Source organism: Pimephales promelas, chromosome 11, assembly GCF_988280905.1.
Source record: "Pimephales promelas chromosome 11, fPimPro1.hap1.1, whole genome shotgun sequence".
Lineage (NCBI taxonomy): Eukaryota > Metazoa > Chordata > Actinopteri > Cypriniformes > Leuciscidae > Pimephales > Pimephales promelas.
This window is the reverse complement of record NC_142779.1, coordinates 5,623,479-5,643,033: the sequence shown is the minus strand read 5'-3', so window position 1 is coordinate 5,643,033 and position 19,555 is coordinate 5,623,479. Positions and strand designations below refer to the sequence as shown.

At 37.1% G+C, this 19,555-nt stretch overlaps 1 protein-coding gene across 1 annotated transcript in view; it reads left to right on the top strand.

The window, feature by feature from the left end:
• The first annotated feature begins 262 nt into the window (after positions 1-262).
• The window catches only part of cdh23 (cadherin related 23), a 247,724-nt gene continuing 228,431 nt past the window's right edge, over positions 263-19,555 (top strand). The window contains exon 1 of the mRNA XM_089116802.1: positions 263-601. The gene's annotated coding sequence lies outside the window, so the exon portion shown is untranslated. The remainder of the gene's footprint in view (positions 602-19,555) is intronic.

Genomic DNA, 19,555 nt, shown 5'->3' with positions numbered 1-19,555 from the left:
TTTTATAACTTATCAGTCGCATCCTTTGAAAGTCATTGAATAATTCTCACCCTGGTTATAATATAATATCAAGATGTACACAACTTTTTTTTTTTTTTTTTACAAAGCAGCATTGGATTATATTATATTACAATTTATTTGATCAATTATATTACTGTATCATTATTACATAATATAAATATAATTGTATTATACACTATATGTATATATATTTAATATTTTTATGTAGCTATAATATTAAAGTTGTTAAATCAAGAAATAAAACAAAAACACTTGGATAGATGTAATTTATATGATAAGAGATGGATGATTATTTTACTGTTGAAATGCAGTGATATGCAAAATTACATTTCTTGCCAGCTTCATTTATAGATGACAAATGACACTCGACAATGCTGATCAGTCATGCAGCATTCAACTTGTTTTAAACTTGAAACCGCAACATGATGATGCGAGAGAGAGAGGGAGAAGGAGAGAGAGAGAGAGCGAGCGAGCGCAGGAAGGGTGAGCGCGCGGAGCATCAGCACTCTCTCAGCATCAGGATCAGCGGTCGGTCGGTCGGTTGTCGAGAGCACGGGCCGGACTGATCAGGAGGAAGCAGGTAAGAGCGCTGACTTACTCTGGAAAACTGATGACAAGCTACAACCGCTACTTTTATTGATAACATTACTTAGTATCACCTAGACATGTTAGAAAACAATGAAACAACCAATGCTTTCAGTTGGCCATTCAATTTCTATATTATATGTTGTGTTCTATAATATTTCAGTGTTTTATTATCTTTTAAGTTAAAAAAAAACCTTTGAATGTTTATTAGTTTTTTGCGTAATTGCTGCGCGTATCGGGTAGCGGTGCACGCGCCTGCTGCGCTTGTCGTTATTTATTCATATGTCATGCGAGCACACGAGTGTGTGAACCAGCGGGTTGCCATGAGCGCACGAGAAGCTCGCGAGGGGTTTCACCCCTGGAAACTTATTGAAGAACCAAATAAAACAGCGTGTCAACTGAAAAGCGCATTTAATGTTATTATGACTGATGCTGACACTGATGAAAGAGGAATGGCTGGCATTAGTAACACTACGAGTTTATATTGTTGTGTGGTGGCAGGAGGTAAAAATTTGTGATGTGTTGCGTATATTATCAGCATGCATGATAGACTTCCAGCTGGACAGCTGATCTGATCACCTGTGCATGCATTGCGCTAGAGTGATCCAATCCAAATGGGCTTCAATTTGCTCTCCCCCCAACTAGGGTCTGATATTATGAAGTGCCTATAGTTGTCTTTTTTGCCTTTCATACAAGGCTATAAATAAACCGCTTTGAGTGACGCAATGCTGTACCTCATTACATTTGAGTTTGTTCACCTTTTGGTTTGGGTGAACTCAGTTGACCTATTGATTACAAGGGCTTGCTTGCTGGTTAGTATTACACGGCTCTGTGGAATATTAGATTCTGATTGGTCAATAGCGCCATCTAGCGGTAAGTTATTCCCAGATAACAACCGCTCAAAACAGGAGGTGTTTCTCAATGTCAAGGATACTTCCTTGGCAGGACGGGTCCTTCCAAGTCATTTCCTTCAGAGGCTAGGCAAGGGTCCTCTTTAGCGTTCGGAGAACACGTAAATGGAACAGGCTAGCAAGTGCACGTCATTGCGTCATTACATCAGTGAAAGGTCCGCTTCGGCGCTGCAAAAATCATTGTGCTGGTGTACTGCACTGTTTAAATACACTTGACAGTCCTTATTTTGTCTTGTCAGTCCTCATAGAAATAAATAAATAAAGGGATAATGTATAACCAGGCGGTTGTTATAGTGAATACAACCCCGCAAACTCTAAAGCAGAGGGGTCTTGATCAGCCGGTTGTATTCGCTGTAACAACCGCCTCGCTATACATTTTCCCACTTATAACATGGCTACCTACCAAATAAATCAATAATTTGACACAAAATATTGATTTAAAAAGGAGTTTATTCATTCAAAAACGATTATATTACCGGAGTTAACAGAACTAACGTTACGTCCATATAGCAACATGATCTAACGTTAGCTGTTAAAACACATGCAATTGTAAAATATGTGACCAACAAAAAAGGCTATGAAGTAAAAATTAAAAAGTTAATCACCAGTAAAAGGGAACAGCTTTAAATCCCCTCAGCAAATTTGAGCCGATATGTTAAATAGTTTAACAAACATTAAATAAATGGCTAAACTGAAATTATACTTGCTTACATTTGAAAGCATATTGCCGTTATCACTCCGACTCCGCTAACGGTCGACATTTTTTTATTTGATGAACAAGATAGCAAAGCTGCGCATAGGATTGTGGGTGATTTAAGAGCGCGAAGGCTACACATATGCATCCTTTCCTGTGTATGGGATATTTTCCGAACGAAGGACTCAGTCCTTGGTTGAAATTCTGAGGATCCTCGACATTGGAACAGTCCTTCGACGGACGTCGATGACGTAGCATCCTCGAAATTCCGGCTTCCAAGGATCCTTCCTTGACATTGAGAAACGCCTAGGGACAGACTCATCCGGGTTACTGAAGTCAGCAGCGCTGTACGGTTTTTCTTCGTGGAAGTTTTGTATTTGGTGAGCTAATAAAGTATTAAAACTCAGTTGAATCAATACTTTGTGTACAGTTATTAAATTATGCCATTAAGTATCATGGACCTGCTCTTTTGTTTCATACACTCTAAACATGCTGGGTTGTTTTAACCCAACTTAGGGTCAAATATGGACCAAACCCAAACGTTGTGTTTAAAATGTAGTAATAAAAATGTAACCCAATGGCAGGGCTAGCCCATATTTTACCCAAAGTTGGGTTAAAACAACCCACACTGTTGGATTATGATATGCAAACAGGTATGAATTTAAAACGGTGTAATCTGAAGTCAACATATGTTCTTATCCCCATAATTATTTATGTTGCGAACACCTGGTCGGGGGTTATTTTGAGAGAACCTCCAGCCGGATATACATTATCCCTTACTTGATTAGTTATTCAGTTTAAGGACTGGTCCCACAATTGTTGATCAGTTTGGGAACATTGGGACAACTTTCATATAAAAAGCATGAGCTCTGTTCCAAAACTTGTGAGCTGCAGCATCCTACAGTAGATAAAGGTGTTTTAAAAGGTTGATAACAGCTTTTTTAGGGCATTTTAGCACCATTGAATGCATCCTGTGTTAAGAAAGCAATCCCACTATATATATATATATATATATATATATATATATATATATATATATATATATATATATATGAAGAGTTCATATGCAAAAGCCTCTAAGTGCCATTTGAAATTTTCTTCTAGAATGATCATTTTTATCAATCTTTTATATTTAAGTTCAGTGATTTCACTTAAATGGCAATGATAATTACCTATTAATTGTTATTTAAGTGAAATTACTGAACTTAAATATACAAGTTTGATAAAAATCATCATTAAAGAAGAAATTTTCAAATGGCATTTAGAGGCTTTTGCATCTGAATTCTTCATATATATATATATATATATATATATATATATATATATATATATTAATACAATATAATATTAATGCTATATTTTTTATGGTTAATAAAATATTGTGGCATTGGCTTGTCAACGTGCAAAGTTGCAAACTCAATATTGAAAATGAAATCAACTTAAAGCATGTGAGCAATGTTATTTGTATGACTGTTGTTTCAAACCAGTATCTCATGTCTCAAATGCGGCCTTAGAAGGCAGCTCCCTATGTAGGGAGTAGACAGCAAGACAGCTCAGCTAATGAAACCGAGCCATTTACCTTTTTATATTTTATGGCTACAAGGCAATGAAGAATTTAGGCTAAAATGATTTGGGTTGAAGTGTTATGAGGACAGAATGGCTGCTCTGAATTCTTGATGAATTTGTGAGGAGAGAATGTCAGTTTATACATCAGAGTGACATCATTAGGGCTTTGGTTGCATTAGCTTTGTTAGAATAACAAAAAAATGATGAATGCTTGGCGGAGGTATGTTTGTGTGTGTGCACAAGTGTTTCTGTTTGATATAGAATCTTCTGGCTCCTCTGCCGCGCTTTCTCACTCGGCATGTCTGTCACTCCTTTCAAATCCACTCTGAAAACGAGTACAGAAAGAGAGAGGGATGATCATTTGAAATGAAGGCTTGCGATGGGACCGGTATTTTGAGTGGCAGGCCGAAATGAATGGCTGCAACAGAGAAGGAGAGGGGAATGAATTGCAGATACAGTGCCGAACAGGTGAAGGAAAATAAAAGACGAATCTGAGGGAGAAAATGGGAGGATTCTGATCTGTAAGCAGCAATGAATCCCACTCGGCTGGTTTTAGCTTTTGGCTCCCATTCGCTTTCTCGCTTCTCTTTCTGAGTGTCCCGTCTGTGTGTGGTCATTAAATCAGGAGGGTCAGTCAGGCAGAACGTAGAGAGGTCACAGGGACAGAATAAAAAAGATGAGGGGTGCAGAAGGAGAGGAGAGTGAATTTTGGACAGGACTCCCATCAAGCAATATGCATATATTCTGCACAGTATAGGGATAAACTGATATTTTGGCCAGGCCGATAAATGTTCACAGTCTACATCCTTTGTGATATTTTTGACCTCACTGATCATTTCCATGTACACTTTTGGAGCTGAACACCTTTTGGTATTACGAGTGATTAAGATTTTAATTGAGCACAGATGTGACTGTGACATGATGCTCTTAAGAACAAGCTGTTTGTTCGGTCAGAGGCGGTGAGCTAATGGTTGCTCGTGTGCTTTATGATGTAACAGACTTCAGAGCTGGGTTCAGTTCAACCAACAATGATAAATCTGTCATTATTTACTCATGCATGTGTTGTAACATAAAAATGAGTTTATGAAGAATATTTTGAGCTCTTCTTTTTAATATAATTGTAAATAAAGACATAAAAATGATCTATACTATTACAAGTCTTCTGAATAGTTTTGTGTGAGACATAAACCAAAGTTTTACTAAAAATCTTAAAGGGATACTCCACCCAAAAATGTAAACTCTGTTATCACCCTCAAGTTGTTGTAAACCTGTATGAGTTTCTTTCTTCTGCTGAACACAAAGGAAGATATTTTGAAGAACGATTGGGGACCAAACAGTTGTTTAGCACCAATAGCCGCGTTTCCACTGCCGGGCTAGGGCTGGGCCAGAGCTAACAGCGAGCCGGGCCGAGCTAGTGGCCTCGGGCCTCAAGCACCGGGCTTGCGTTTCCACTGCCGGGCCAGTAGCCCCACAGCGCTGCCCCAGACCCCACCCCTAACACGCCTTTCAGGATCAAACGTCATAAAACCCAACCCATTTCAGCGGGTATTATGAATTAATTTATTTTTTAAATTAGGAAGATAGCATGTATATTAACTCAACTGCCGTAAACTGCTGCAATAGTGTAACGAGACCAGTACAGGCAATTCTCCATTTCAAGCAGCGATTTTTTTTGCGCGATATAACAAGTAGGGCTGCGGGCACGTTTTCAAGTTATTCATTAATCGTTAACCGAGGCCCATCGGTTAATACTCGGTGCATAGTGTGCGCGCCGCAACCTCGAAATACAGAGTAAATTTTTAACACCTTTAATAACTGATTGGACCCCATTTGAAACGAAATTAATTTATAGAAATAAAACGCAGCAAGTACGGAGCAGTTAAAGCCCCATTTCCATCACCCTTCAAACTGAAATTGCCAATTGAAAATAAGCAAAACGTCCATTTCACAAAAACTCCGTGTCTGCAAATAATAATAATAATAGCTAATAATAACCATCATCATTATTGTAACATTTTATTAGGCTGCATATGTAGAAGACGCCTTTATCCAAAAAAAGGAACAGAGCACAAATAAACACAATATGTTTGACAAATATCAGCGCATATCCAGTGTGTGTGGAGCACGCACTGATGGCTGCGAGACGCCCATGTGAACAGTTTCATTGCATTTCTTTTAGTGGAAACAACTTAAAATACTCTTTAATTTCTGGTCATACAGAAAATAATAATACATTATTCGCAAATAAATGTATTTATAACAAGAAAACGTTGTGCTTTAACAATTAATCAAGGCGCGCTTCATGATCCCCGTGAACAGCCACCGCATTCGAATTTGTTCGTTTTGAATTGGACATTTAAAGCTTTAGTCTACAGGGGTTATATCCTTTGTAGATTAAAGCTTTAAATGTCCAATTTAAAATGAACAAATTCGAATCGAAAGCCAATATCTTCTATGTTTATGTAGCTTATTTCTCTACATGTGCATCCGGAGATGGAGATATGTTTTTAGCCGAAAATCATTTAGAAAACAATAGTTTATTAATAAACAATTAATGCCTCGTTATTTTATATTATTTTATTATCAGACACATTTATTATAGCCTATAAATCACCCATAAATCCCCTTTCTGTAGGCTGCGGTTACGGCTCTTCTCATTCAGCACTGCGGGGAAAATATCATTTCCAGGTTCTAATTTGGCCTCAGAAAACCAGTAAAATATATATTTTTTTCATATTAATTTGTCAAATATTTTAAATGTTAAGGGGCAAAAAAAATCAAACAAATATCTGAAAATTCGTCGATATGTAGCTATATATAGCCTATATATTGTTGCGCAGCATTTGGTAGGCCTACAGTTCAAATTAAAATGTTATGCAATTTTAAACGGTTAATCGGTTAAACATGGACACCCCTATGTGCATCTTGCTTCAGATCATAACGTTCCATAACACCGATAAACTCCGCCTTTTACCTTGAGCACGCCTCTAGCCCGAGCTGGCCCCCTCTGGCCCAAGGTATTCGACGGGCCAGAAATCCTGGCCGTTGGCCCTGAGGAAGCCCCGATCAAGCCCCGGAAGTGACAGTGGAAACGCGACTGGCCCTGGCACGCACTAGCACGGCCCGGCCCTGGCCCGGCAGTGGAAACGCGGCTAGTGACTTCCAATCGTTCTTCACGATATCTTCCTTTGTGTTCAGCAGAAGAAAGAAACTCATAGAGGTTTGCAACAACTTGAGGGTGAGTAAATAATGACAGAATTTTCATTTTTGGGTGGAGTATCCCTTTACCCTCGTTCGCCCTGATTCATGAATGAATTGTTCTATGAAACACGATTTTTCCACCCAATTAATCAGTTAATCCAGTTTGCAAAACTAACATTAAGCACATTCTCATTGACTCAAAGCAATGCGTTTTTCAAACAGGCACGCATTACATACAGTAATTTTGGAGAACCAGCTCTTCAGGATTTTGCGAATATTATATTTTTTGGATTATGCATTTCTATTCTCAGAGTTCTTACAAAGTGTGTTATCTCTATAAAGGTCTTTAGCTCATCCAGAATGAACTGATCACTAGGGCCTCCGTCCGGGCCCCCTTGGTAAATTCAACACAAGCGGATCAATTTAGAGCCTTGCAAACATGCGTTCCCTTATTTTCGTTTTATTTACCCTGAATGATTAAAATTGATTTAGTTAAATGGCAATTAATGACCTCCTCTGAGGCGTTACATATCAGATTTTGACTACAAGTGTCACATTTATGTAAATAAGCAGGTGTGAATCTGTAAAGTTTGTGAAGAAAGTGCTCGAGAGAGAGAGGAGCATATGGAGTACACTTGCTAACGCCCTCTCCTGTTCATCCATAACTCAAAGCTGTAGGATTTGCAGTGTTCAATTACAGCCCCTCTCATAAATAATCTGACGGAGGCCGGTCATAATACCCCATTCAGTGTTAGCTTTACAGCGTGACAAATCCTTGTTGTTGGTATTTATGTACAGAATGCAGCCTTGGGAATGTCTGTCTGGGTGTGTGTACACAAACAGTAAACTCGTTTTTTTTTTTTTTTTAGATCTTTTATTAAAACTCCTCTGTTTATAATCCTCTAATAAAGAAATAAAAAGCATGTTCGGGTCACATTTAAATAAAGTAGGCATTATACTGTATATTTTATGAAATTCATGTTTTTTTCATAACATTATATTCATGATATTTTAGCACTTTTTGTCACAATGTTTATTACTTAACAGTTTACAGTAAGAAATATATCAGTGGAAGTTTTTTTTTTTTTGCATTACAGTAATGAGAATAGAGTGTGCTTGACCTGTATTATTGTTGATTATTGTCAAATATGCACACTGGTTTTTAATTATAGTTTTATTTCTGCTTTTTGAGGAGAAGAAAACCGCAGACTTATTATACTGCAAAAATAAAAACATAATATGCATTATGAATATTTAAATATTAACAACAACAAAAAATAATAATATTAGTTATTATTTTGAAGTCTAATTGTATTATCAGTAGACTGGACATTAAAGACACAACAGATGAATGGTTTTTGGTCTACTTCAATTCTATTGTTGTTGTTTGTTACAAAACATCTTAAAAGCAGACTACAAAATACACTCTTAAGAAAAATGTTTCTAAACCGCACCAAATTAAGGTTCTTCAGCTTGTAACAATAGCAGAACCCTTTTTATAAGGTTCCACAAGGACCATGATATTTATTTATTTTCATTATATTAGTATCTTCACATTATTAATATTACTAATATCAATATAATTAAAAAAAAAAATTATTGTCTTTTTTTAGCCCTTTATCTGCCTGGTCTTATATCTTGTTGTCTCTATTTGGGTTTTAAATTAGAAAAACAGCATGTTGTCAATTAGGTACTTTTATTTTTTATTAACATAGCAGATTGTAGCCAAAATGACAGTGCTCTTACAACAGAGGGTAGCTGAATACATTAATGAATAACCATAGACATTGAACACGACATAGTAATGAAGACCAAGTTCCAGTGAAAAATCTTATTTGTATCTTGACTGTGTATTCTGAGCAGTCTCTCTCTGCAGATGATGAGGTTATGATACATGACCGCATCTGAAATACACAATCAAGTTTAGAGTTACATTGTGTCTTTTCCATTTGATTATGTGAAAACAATTAAGAAGAAGGCAAAAATGAGCAAAAATGGACTGGCCATGTTTAGGCATAAAGTCATAATTTAATCCTAAATCCTAAATCCATATCTCTGTTACTCTGTGGAGAAGAGAAGAGTATCCTTAACTGAACGGAGCTGTTAAACTAAAAAGAGAAAAAGACATGATTGGTAGGAAATGATTGTTACAATTTGTAAAGTTATAATTTATAGACCTTTTAATAAAGAAATCATTTACCTGTTGTTGAGAGTATGTTGATGGTATGTGTAGTAACTGTAGTTGTATAGCTGAGCTCCAGAAAATGGCTTTGACATTTATAGATTTGAAAAAACAAAAAAGCGGGAATAAAGAATCCTAAACTCCAACACAAAGAACCATTTCAACATATAAAGGGTTCTCCAGGACAATATGGCACTAATAGCGCCATATTGTCCTGAACCAATGCCATTAATCCATTAATCCATTTATAGCGCCATTAATCAGTTGTTGACTCGCCAATAGCAGATGACACTGCATTCACCTAGAGAACATTTACTTCTGATAAACAACAGAGCAGTGTTGTAGTCGAGACCACCTCACTCGAGTCCGAGTCGAGATCGAGACCAGAGAGAGCCGAGTCCGAGTCAAGACCGAGTCCATAGAGAGTCAAGTCCTAGTCGAGTCCGAGACCAGAGACAGTCGAGTCCGAGTCGAGACCGAGACCAGTGAGGGTTGATTACTTCATTTACTTTTATTTACTTAGAGAAATCCTTTTTTTTACTGAATTTACTTAGAGTTTAAAAAATATGATCAGTTTAAGGTAAAAAGGCCACATAGTAGGTGGTGTTAAAAGTAATTTTATTACAATTTGTCATGCGCAGTTGCGCACTAGAAAATCACCAATCACTGAGCGTGTCAATCAATTTAAAGAAATATTTTATTAACATACATTAATAATCCTGAAAAATATTTTGAATTGAACTCGAGTGGACTCGGGAATAAGTCCGAGTCCTAAAAAAAAAAAATGTTCGATTCCGAGTCCAAATGCACACGAGTCCATGACAAGACCAAGACCATTAAAATATGGTCTCGAGACCGAGTCCGAGACGAGTCCGAGTCTCGAGTACTACAACACTGCAGCAGAGCATGCGATGCTGGAAGTAAAGATGTTTTATTCTACATCTTTGTATTGTTTTCACATGTCTGCTGTCAGAAAAGCTGCAAGTTTCTCCGTCTGATGGGTTTATTGTAGTAGTGGACCTATCCACACAACACAACAGCTGCCCTCTCTTTCTCTCTATCTCTCTGAGAATTCTGACAGTTTGTTTTGCAATGCAATAATAGAGGAAGCCTATAACAAACTCTCTCTGGAGAGAGGGGTGAGGCAGGAAAGAAAAGATAGAGGCAGAGAGAGCAAGAGAGAGAATATCAGTCCTTCTCCAGCTCTCCTCTCCTCTGACAGGTTATTGATTTAGGCATTTTGTCGGCACAGTGAGCTTGTCTCGCCTGCCTCCAAGTTTTGCTGCACGTAAAGTCAAAGCCAGCGCACGGCACTGATACATGTTGAACATATTAGTCTGCACAAACCGTTTAATACTCAACACTCAATGTTCTCTGACCCCACATTTCTCACATTCATTTTCTCACACTCGCTCATATATCGTTTAAGTCCGTTTTTTGTTTTTACACATGAACCATTAGGTTTCTATGTGTGCTGTTTTTTTTTTTAAATTGTGGGTACCACTTGTAATAAAAAAGTATAACTTTCATAGTAATTTTAACCGGGAGATTTTAACTAATTTGCGGGCATCAGCGAGCCTCTATCAATCTGCGGGAGACACTTCTGGGAGACTTGGGATGTCTGATATTTCTACACAACGCACACATAAGCCGTTTCTCAATATGCGTACTTGTCTGTACTTGTGTTCTTGTGGACTTGTGAAACGTCATCTGTCGCTGCCGAAGTACTGTTCCAATTCAAAGTTCACATCTAGCCAAGTCCACTTCAAATCCCCATATGTGTTCTTGATCCGCCCCGTTTACCGAGGATGCATCGAGAGGTGACTTGTGTGGACTTGAGATAGCCAGGTAACCCAGAATGCACCTCGCACCAACCAGCAAGCGTCAATAGGAGAGGAGAAAATCCGCGAAATATCAAAATACTACTGTTATTGAGTCATGAAATGTAATTTTAAGAGTGTTTCAGGCGAGAATGTGGTTGTTTAAATCTCAAATCTGTAGTTTATTTATAAAGATAGCGCCTATCTGAAAAATGCATCTGACGTTTTCGGAGTTCTGACATCCAAGCCTTCAGCGGACACTCAGCGAGATCAACCCCGACTGGAACAGCTTATCCTCGGCTAGTGCTTCTGACGTTTGCCGCCGGCTCTGATCTCTCTAGTCTAGTGGATAAACCTTGACGTATAATTCGTCTTGTGTATAAGTCTATCTTTGGTCTCGTTAAACTATAGTTTGTTCCATGGCGCAAAAAAAAAAAAAAAAAAAAAAAGTTTTTGAGGTTTCATGGCTATTTAACTTCAACAACTTTTTTTAATATTATCTTCACTATATGAACAATAAAATAAAATGACATAACCCTGTCTGTTTGATAAATGTCAATAAAAATCAATGTTTCATATTTTTTAAATGAAAAAAAAAGATCATGTTCATTTTGTTATAAATATATGCAGTGAAGAGAATCGCGTTGCCTGAACAACATGGCCATTAGGCTAATAGGCTATGTTGTTTTTTGTTAATGAAAAGAGTCAGAGGGGTGTTTTATAACATATTTCGTTTTATTGTTGACGAAAAGATGCAGAGTTGTAGCAAATTTCGTTTTATTGTTGCCTAAAATATAGAGTAGAGCGTGCTGAGTGACGCGATCAAGTACGCTCTGTTCCATTTGCAGAAGAACCGGACTTGCGTCCTCGCATCCTCGGGAGTTCGTTCTCCGAACGAACTTGCAAGTCTGAACTACCAAGGACGCAAGTCCGAAGTCTGCGTACTTGGTATTGAGAAACGGCTATACACTGCATATCAAATCTGCCGCCTTTTCAAACAGTAACGTATTTAAATGTTTCCCAGCTTGACCGTTAAAAGCAGACGATTGGCTGTCCAGCGGGAGGGGCGGGGCATTTGCATACAACCGCCATCTTTGGTGTTACGGGTTTTCCCTATCCACAAGTTTCCGGGTGGCGCTCCTGTAAAAAATAAAGTGGGTGAAACTTCCGGTGAGGCGGCGGAAGTAGCATTCCAATGGTATTTTGTGTGTTAGTTAGCGAAGAGGCTAGCTGTTTTTCGGAGAATTATTTTACTATTTAAAGACGCAAATCTTTATGAGAGATGTCGTTACGGAGCTCAGGGACAACATGTGCTGTTCGCGGATACGCATAACTGGATTAAACTAATTCAGTGGCTTAAACGTGAGTGTTTTGAACATAAGCTGAAAACGAAATCAGAGTGATCCTGCCAATGACTGTAGTTTCCATCACCTCCCAAAAGACGACGAATCTTCCTGTGTACATTTGTTTAAATTCTTAATATTCTATAAACTCTCTCAGCATGTGATTGGCTGTTCGCTACTGATGTTACACCTAAACTCAGATTGAATACCAAATGTGCCAGTTAATGTATTCAAGTAGCACATTCATTTATAATTTTGAAATTAACTCCAAACCACAATGACTAAGTGTGTATTTTTTTATTTTAATTGTTTGTCAGCTCACACAACTGTCTGTCACCATGCCTTGGCATTTACTTTCTTTGTGGTCATGATTAGTCAGTCATGTTATTCTGAGGAAAAAAATATTGGTCTTGATAATTTTAATCAAAATCTACTCTGTTTCGGGCCTCGGCTAACCAGTCCCTCTTAGTTTTCAACCCCTCACCTCTAACTTCTTTTCACAAGTTTAAAGTGTCTGTGAAGTTCCTGTCATATTTTCTTGGTGTTTTTCAAGGATGGATCGCTGTGAAGTGATGCCACTCACACTTAGCATATCAGCGGTGGATTCGAGCTTGGTTTCAGTCTGAGACGCACACGCTAGCCTGCTCCACTCTCACTCTACAGGAGACTAATTCATTTAGTTCTGCAGTTAGAGAAAGAAATAAAAAAGTTGAAAGAACAAAAAGATGGGAAAGGAGAGGCCTCACACGGATGTGGATGGAGGACAAGACGTGCTTGAGCGATAGTGACAGGATGAACTGCAGCACAGCGTCTCGCTAGGGCCTCATCCTGTCGCAGTAATTACCGTCTCTACAGGTCGCCAAACACACACGCATACAGTACACACACATTATTCACCAAACAAAACAAGAAGACGCTAACACACACACGCATGTAGTCATGCTCAGCTATGCAATGCAACTGTTTCAGACTGTTTCGAGGCTGCAGGTGAGAAAGGTGTGTGTGTGTTTTGCAGTCTCCTGCTGCTTTTAGCTGTTTAGTTCAGACACACACACGCATACAATCGAACACCTAAATGCATCACGTACACACATTCATTCACACACTTGCTGGCTGTGTCTCCATATAATGAGATTAAGTTGGAGATCGTGTACACTGAATACTGTGATTATGTTAATGTGATTAGGCTCATAATTACAGTAACCATAATCACAGTCGAATATGTGGAGTTTAATCGCATGTATACGGTTTAATCGTATTTTTTCCACTCTGACACAGGTGTATATGTGTTGCATATGGAGGTTTAGCACTCATGATCGGTTTTGAAAGCATGGCGGAACAGAAGTCCAATAAAACGCATTATGTCTATGCCGTGTAAAGCTATAAGCATAAACTTTGTTTCCTGAGCTCTCCAGAAGGGTTGCTTCTGTAAAATGAGGGAGACCAACAAACTGGTCTGTATATGAACTGGAAGGCTTCCAATTTTAAAGCATAACCCCCCCCCCCCCCCCCCCCAAAAAAAAAAAAAACGAGTAGATAATACAATTTATGCATGTCATATAAATTCCTTATTCTGATTATTGACTGTAAATGGTAAATTTCAATATTTCGAATTATTCGCTACACTTTAAAAAAATATTTTCAAGATTTGTTATCACAACATATTTTCTTTTGTCAAATCAACTTTATAATAATTTATTTAGTTGAGATAACTTATTATTTTGAGTTTCTGATGGTTAAATTAATCTACTTCATTGTATTAACTCACTTTTTCCAGTTCAATCAACTTAAAATTTTAAGGCAACCCAGGTTACTTACTTTTTTTAAGTTAAATTATCAATATTTTTTTACAGTGTAAGAAATGTGCTTGTACCATAACACCAGTGTTGGGTGTAACTAATTACTAAGTATATTAGTTACTGTAATTAAATTACTTTTCCATTGAAAATGTAAAGTAAGGGATTACTCTTCATACAGTTACTTCTGATGGAATTGAGGCAAATACTGTGTATGGATCAAGCCGATCTCACAGCGATTTGTATGCATTTTATGAGGTGTCTAAATATCACGACCGCACTCGAATAATTATATTCGAATGAATAATTATAAAATATGTATGAAAAAGTGTGAAATGTCATGAGATCAGACATAAAACAATAGTGGGTTTAACATCAAAATGTATTGTCTGATGTTAAAAAGTATGTTTTGTATAATGTAATCTTCTCCACCTTGGTCAGTTTAAGGATAATTCATGCAATTTTATAGTGTTTATTTGAAAGAATTAAAACAGATTCATGTCTATCCTTGTATTATTCAGCTGGTTGAGATTGATATGGGATTTTGAAAGTAATTAAAAGTAATTAAATACTTTTTAAAGAGAGTAATTAGTACAGTAATCTAATTACACTGTTGTAATCTAATTACTTTTTTAGAGTAACTTACCCAACACTGCATAACACAAAACGTTCAGTTGCAAATGTAACGGATCTCTTTGTTGTTGTAGTTTTTATTTGCCTGTTTAAAATGTTCACCAAATGGCCGTTCCTCAAAATAGTGTCCCATTTAAGAGTTTAGGGGGCGATTTCGGACACAGCCGTGGTATTTTCACAATCAGATAGCTATCCAATCAATGAAAACGCATGTAAAAGTGTAAACAGATCCTTTAATGAATAGATAGTGAAAAAAATACAATGTAAAACGCACAATGTCTGTCACATAAAGCTTAAAGGGATACTCCACTTTTTTTGAAAATAGGCTCATTTTACAACTCTCCCAGAGTTAAACAGTCGAGTTTTACCGTTTTCGAATCCATTCAGTCGATTTTCTGATATTTGGAAGAACATCAGTAACCAGACAGTTTCTGGTCTCATTGACTCCCATAGTATATTTTTTTCCTACTATGGAAGTCAATGAGACCAGAAACTATCTGGTTACTGACATTCTTCTAAATATCAGAAAATCGTCTGAATGGATTCGGAAACGGTAAAACTCGACTGTTTAACTCTGGGGGAGTGGTAAAATGAGCCTATTTCCCCCCAAAAAAGTGGAGTATCCCTTTAAGCATGAGTAAGAGTTTTCTATTCCACCATATTTACACATGAGCATCACACATCACTGATCTGCCGTGTTGCGAACAGAAAGAAGTGTGAATGTATACAAGACCATACAGTACAGTTAACTCCACATAATTTACTGCGATTGTTAATTGAGCACATTAACATAATCACAGTATTTCGCCTGACCTCCAATATAATCACTGATCTGGCTTAAAGGCATTACAAAAGTGCATGTTAGCATGACCAATATTTTTAGAGACGTTTCTAAGCAAGCATACGGATGCCGTATTGTCTATAAAACAGGTTAGTCAATATTGACTTCTTGTTTATAGAACTATTGTATAAACGCAATATTTCAATTGCAGTGCTGTGAGCACTTAATTCAACCCTCTGATACTGATCATTAGAAGTGAATGAGAAGAAATATCCCATTATACAGTGGAAAAAGGACACACAAAATAATTAGCCTGTGCAGACAGCAGGATAATAAGATCATGAGAGGTTGGTCACTTATGTGGAACCAGCGACTCAGTGATGACTCAAGCTTTCAATGATCTTAGCGATGGGGCAGAGGAGAACAAAGTGAAGTGTTGTACTCTCTGAGGTTAAGTCCTGTCACTCATAATCTCGCTGAAATCCATTGTGAGGAAAGGATACGGTGGATGCATTGTAGCTCACCTACTCTACTGGCTTTGAGAGAACTCATCATAATTTCCCATACATTTACCGCAAACAACCGTCAACCGGTATCATCAAGAATTATAACCCATTGTACTTTGATAGTGTTGTTTACTCGGGTAATTGATTTAGTAGTCGTATTACAGTCAGCAGATGGCTTTGTTGGGTTATCAAGGTTTTTATTGTACCTTTTAATTGTGAATAATGACTGATTAAACTCATATGATGTGCCAATAATCCAAATGGTGCTGTGGAAAGTCAAATATCCTGCAAAGATATTGATCATAATAGTTTATGCAGTCACTTTTTGATTGTTATGGTGTTGCGCGACACGTCAGGAATGTCAAATGAATGTCACTCGTCTCAAGTCAACATACTTTGTGTTTAGAAAAATGCTAAACAAACGTAGCCCTCAAACCGTAAAGCCCTTAATCCTGTAATTGTGGACAAATGTGGGCACAGGACTCAGATGTTATATCACTGTCTTTGATAAAGTTTGGTCTATCCATTTATGGTGTTTTTCTTTATTTTGGGGGGTATTTTTGAATTTATTTACTTCAAAAAGTACCATATTTTCTATGTAAATTATGCTTATTTTTATGTTTAATTTTTTAACTACATTAAAATATCATTCCAATAAGTTCTTAGAGCTAAAACCTAAAGATGAAGTGACTTTGCTGTCACCTGGTGTCTTATTTTGGCTTATTTTAGGATGCTCTAAATTACAGTTTTTCCCAATCATTTCTATGGGTGCCCATTTTTGACCCAAATACAAGATTAAGGAGTTTTTTTTTTTTTAACCCACTTAACATTCTGTTCAGGAAGCAAACTTAGGAAAAGTAGCCAAGTCTTGTACCACTCAGATCAAGGGAAGTATTTTTTTTAAATAAATCAAAACTATTTTGCCTACATTTGTCCAGAATATGGTTTTAGGGTTAAGATGTTTGTCACATTCATCTTTAGTTTCAATTTCATGGACTTTCAGTTTGTTTTCATTCATAACATGTGTTCCCTTGTTTGATTTTCCCGCCACTCATTGTCATCATGGACACTCGTCAGATCATCACACCTGTTCGTCATCTCCTCATTATCACTGTGTATTTCAGTTCCTCACCTTCACTGTGTTTGTTGGTGGTTGTTTATGTGTGCATGTTAGACACACTGTTACTTTCTCTTTGTTGTGGATTACCTGAGTTTGTCATTTTGTTTATAGAAACCTTTTTGAACTCTCCTTCCTCTTCATCTTCGTCCTTGTGACAACGTCCTTCTGTTGCTTTGGAAATCTGGCATTTTATAATGTGAGTTGTTTTTTTTTAAAGCATTTGCATGAATATTTCAGTAAAATCCTGTTTATTATTCAAGCTAAAACATCTTTTTTGAGGCTATTTGTGGCATAAAAAACACCGGAAATGACAGGAATAAATTGCATTTTAAAATTTATTAAAATAGAAAATGCTTTATTAAATAGAAAATAATTTATTAAAATAGAAGTTTTAAATTGCAATATTTGTTTTCCACACTAATAATGTTTTTTTGATCAAATAAATGCAGCCTTGCTGAGCAAAAGGAGTCTTTCTAAAACATAAACATTTTTTACCGACCCCAAACTTTTGAATAGTAGTGTATATTATGTTGAAGTCTTTTAAAGCCTTGTAAAATATCAAGATTTCCATTGTAAATAATGTCACAATTCTGAGATACATTGGCTAATTTACTTAACAGTTGCACTATACTTCAATGCAAAAAAACCTGCATCTTTTAATCATAAACGCTTTCTATCTTAATGATACTTATTGTAGAATGTGCTTGGTTCCTAAACATAAGGACCCCTTACTTGGTTCTACTAACACCCATGAAAAGTACATGGTAAAAAAAAGAATGAGTGCATTTTGTAGTGATCATGGGCATGGCAGCAGTAATTATAGCCAGATCGATTGTGTGTGTGTGGTCGGTGTGAGACAGGTAACAACAAAGTACTGACATTGAGGAAAAAAAGTAAATTGACCAGTGCAAATTATGATCAGATTGCACAAACAGCCCCAATGCTGGGCCCATGTTTGCCCCATTATCTGATTTGCATAATTTATTTTGAATTGGGCGCTAAAACGGCTCAAAGCACATGCAATTAAACGACACTATCAGCGGGGACAATTACTGTAATTCTGAGTGGACTTCCCCTTCAGTCTAAGTCAAGTGGCACGTAGTGCAACCCATTTTGAGTTCATTGAGATCAGTGTCAAACGGATGACACTCATGGCATTACTGGGCTGATGCGGCAAACTCCCATAATTCCATCAGCACATTTGGGTTCATTTGCTCGGTTTATTTACTGAAGTGTAAGTTGCGTTGCATGTCACAGTTCCTGCATTAAGATGTGCACAGCATCACAACTAGTTGGCAGCATGACAAATAGATTGTCAAGTCTTATAGTTATCTTTGCATATTAAGCTGAGCCTGAGATAGAAGAAAGCGTTTTATCATTAAAGAAATTAAGCTGTGTTTCTTTAGTCCTTGTAAGTGTGTGTGGCGAGTTAAGAAAGACGGTGGGTGTTGTGTGTATGTAATATACAGTATTATTACAAACACGCTACTTTTCAGGAAAGGAAAAAACCCACAGCATTTTCTAAATAATTAAACACTGTGTTGTAAAAGTAGTGTTTGACATTTTAACAAAATCAAGCTCAACTGGAGTTTCTGTGAATTTTAGACGTGTGTTTTGTCTGTCATTAGAACTTCCGCATCGTATTTTCATCAACTTACAAGGTTTCAAAGACAAGACTTAAGCCTTGAAGACTAAAGACAAGACTAAAATGCATGTTTGAGCTGTTTTAACTGAAAGCAACTTGCACTGACATCTTAAAATATATCTGTGCCGTTGTTTTGTCTCAAGATGCATTGAGCATTTTTTTTCTAAGTCACATTTATAAAAGTGACTCAAGTGTCCTAATTGAACTAAGGCCCGTTCCTGGCTTCTGTGAAACCTGACCATAAAGTTTTCTGTAGCTATGTCGGCGCTTAGTTTTTTTGTCTGTCATTTGTCCAATATCTCATGTTATTGAAGACGAAGTGCTTCATACAGGCTATTTAAGACAGTACTGGCTGTGACTTGACAACAAATGTTAGACTAGACACTCTTCTCCGCTCCTTAAATAAATAAAATATATTAGCGTTTATATGAGCCAATTCTCATCCCAACTATACGTCAACATCCAACGTTTTAGGGTACCCTTTAACGTCCGTTAGATGACACTATCTAATCTCAACCCTACCCCAGACCTAAACCTACCCCCGTCATTTAACTGACGCTAAAGGTAAAGCGTCAGTTAGATGACACCCAAGGATAGTGTCGTTAAAGGGTACCCTAAAACATAGGATGTTGATGTATGGTCAAAAGCGTCAGTTAGGTGTCGTCTTGGGATGAGAATGTGTTGTTTATATAGTGTTTCTTGAGCAAATACAACGCTGTACCAGTTCTTTATAACCCTTGCATTGCAAACA